Source organism: Malaclemys terrapin, chromosome 4, assembly GCF_027887155.1.
Source record: "Malaclemys terrapin pileata isolate rMalTer1 chromosome 4, rMalTer1.hap1, whole genome shotgun sequence".
NCBI classification, from domain to species: domain Eukaryota; kingdom Metazoa; phylum Chordata; order Testudines; family Emydidae; genus Malaclemys; species Malaclemys terrapin.
In genome coordinates, this window is record NC_071508.1 from 110,464,439 (window position 1) to 110,467,792 (window position 3,354).

Here is a 3,354-nt window from a genome sequence, read left to right on the forward strand (position 1 = left end):
AAGGCAGCCAATCAGAGCTGAATGGGGGCTGGGGCACAGGCAGATATGGGGACAAAATTAATGCGGGGGCTGGTGGAACCAAATTGAATGGAGGTAGGGGGCAGATACATAATTATTTGCTGGGCTGTAGGATGGGCTGATGTAGGGCTTTTGAGAGGACAACAGCTTTAATTAGCCTGTTCGGATTTGGGGAGAAGCTGGAAGCTCCACACCCTCAAACAGCCACTGAGAACTCGTGCACTGGGGCAGGAGTGTGTGTGTCAAAAATCACTTTATACATTTGGGAGATCTGGAAACACTGATGATCCCATGTGCGTCCGCACACACACACACACACACACACACACACACACAAACACACACACACACAGAGGGAGTGGACAAGGAGAGTTCAAAATTGAAAGAGACAAAAAATATAATCTTTCTTTTTTAAAACTCATGATTTCTTGGGGTCAAACACATGATTTTTGAACTTTTGGGGTTGGCACTAGTGTAGGTGTCCTAAAGCCCAAGACTGGCCATTTTGAAAGGGAAAATCATCAGCACAGGAAAACACAAGGGGGCAAGCCAGACATGTCCCCCTCAATACCTTTTGCCCCAGGGGCTTAGTTTGTGTTCCATGTGCTTTAACTCTGCCAATCCTGGAGCCAGTCCAGTGGGAAATACTCACATGCTGTGACCTGAAAAAGCCACTGGAGGTCACTCTTTTTCCAGTCAAGAATTACTGAGGCTGCAGCTGCCCCTTGTCTTCCTTCCCGGAACCACTCACAGTCTTTCTCCCTGCATTGCCCCAGCACAAGCCCGTGGAGATTATTATTATGTTCCCGCAAACCTGATCCCCTCAAGTGTGCTGGGTGCATCACAGACAATAAACCAGAGCCCTGCCCCAGTGCAAGGAGAGAACAGAAGCTACATAAAGGAACTCTCATGCTCCTTGCTAAGGTTGCATCCAGCTTCTCCGCCTCCCTGTCCCTGCCCCTTTAGATATAGTCGCTCAGTCAGGCCTCTCTACACCTGTCCCTTTAGACATGGTCACTTAGCAAGGCCTCTCTACACCTGCCCCTTAGATACAGTCACTCAGGCCACCCATTCTGTGCCTATCTCTATAAGATACAATTGCTCAGTCGAGCCTCTCTGCTTCCCTCCACCTGCCTATTTAATTACACATTCACTTCCCCCCTGACCACCTTTTTACTCCAGCTCACATATTTCTCCAGCCTATGGGCAGTTTTAACTCTTGTGTTTGTAATTCCTGCTTGATGCATCAGACTCCCTAGTTCAGGCAGCCCTCTTCCTGCAGCTCTGTTCTTACAGACTCTGACCTCTAGCCTCTTCCCCAGCTCTTCCTCCCAAACCCATTTTCCTAGCACAAAAATTTGGCATTGCTGATATCAGAGGGGCTTCTGGGGCAGTGAAGCTGCAGCCCTGTTGTGTTCATGCTGCTGGTTCTCTGCCTCCTGGGAGCCTGGATGCACCTGGAAGGAGATGGTTGACAGGGCTTCAGCCCCTCATGGTGCTAGCGGAGACTATTTGGGGACTTAGGGCATCAGGGAAGGCCCCTTTACTGTTGTGGGGACTGTGGGCTGTTGACAATGCATTTGGTGCTGTACACACAGTCATTCCTTTGCAATCACTGGGATTCCACTGTCCTCCCAACACCCAGATTCACACCTGAATGCCATAGCTGCCTCCTCTCTTCCCTTTCATAGATTTAAGGTCATAAGAAACAATTAAACCATCTAGTTTACCCTCCTGCATATTATGGGCCGGAGAATTTCACTCATATCCAGGGCCTTGGCTGTCAGCACATCCTGGCAGCTCTTCCTTTGCAACATCTCTGAGTTCCACCATGAACACTCAAAGCTGCTCCATGTCTTGGCCTTCTCTCTCATCTGACTCCTACCACCGCCTCCTCGCTAGCCTCCCTATATCTCATCTCACTGCCCCTCTGCTGTCACTTGGACACACAGATTCCCTTTCAAATTTCTTTGTGGGGCATTTCTGCTCTAGCACCATCTTGGGCTCATTTCCGCCTATTCCCCATCCTCCAGGCAAGCTTCCATCCCCTTCTCCCAATCCCTGAAACTGCTTCCCTGGTCTTGCACCAAATGACCAGGCTCTACTCATTGAAACCTTTGTCTTTCTATAAATCCTAGAAGCTACGTCACCCCCTGCAGTGAGAATGCCAAAACCCCAAACCAAACCATCTCAGAGGCAACCAGCTTTTTTCTCTCATTCTGCATAGGAAGCTGGGACTTTGAGGGTAGGGATCCCTCTTTTCTTTATTGGGCTATTCTCCACACCCTTCATGTCTGTTATCCTTCACTGTAGGCTAGATTTTTGTCCCACTATGGCCCATGGATGCTGTCCACTGGTGCAAAGGGTTTGGAAACCCCTGTCTGGGGGCATTCCCCTAGCATAAGAGCAGCACAGGGCCCTACACTGCTCTCAGCAGGGGTGTGTTGGGGTGCAGCTAGTGGCTAGAAGGAGGAGTGGCCAGGGTGGTTTGAGCTCTCGCTATTCTGGTCTGTGGGACAATCCCTGGGCAGCTATACAATGCTGCTGTTAAGTTAGGGGCTGCTGTAACTTACCCCAGGAGCTGTGCTTGAAGTCACTTTTGCCTAGCTCTTGCCTTTGGCGTTACATCTCCAGGGAGGTGCAGATCAGAATCTGGCTGTGTCTCTTCAGTCCACCTTTAGACGGGAAACCCCTTGGGACAAGGATCTCACTTTTACAGTCACCAGTAAAACTCTGTGCACTCTGTGGCAGGGCATAAATAGCAATGACAATAAAGAGGAAGGCACAGTCCGTGCCCCAGAGTGTATATAAATAGCCCAGATCCCCTTGGGTGACCAGCTGCAGGTGCGATCTCAGTCAGCAAAGAGTTTTCATAGACTCATAGAAGCCCCATAGTTCTGTGGTGGACTGTGGCTGAAAGACTTTGGAAGAGTATTTTTAGGATTCTGATTGAGGAGAGTGAGGCCATTTGGAACCTAAAGAAAGGGAAATAATTTCAGGAACAGGGGGCAGCATGAGTGGGGGAGGCACAAAGTGAGATTGGGAGAAGAATTCAAGCAGAGCAGATAGGCAGGAGTCTGGAGTGGGGTCAGATCAACCTAGCAGGCAAACTGCTCCATTCAACCTCTAAGCAAGGGCAGGTTAGTGATAGGACAAAGGGAAAGTGTAAGGTGACACAGACCAGCCTGGATTGGTCCGGTTGCACCAGCCAGTTCTGGCTTCAGAGCAAAAGCAGTTGTCAGAATTCAGATTAGCATGAAGGTTATTCCAGTCAAACATTCCTACAGCCCACCCCCTTTCCTCCCTTAAAAGGGATTGAATTTCCTTTGCATGTAT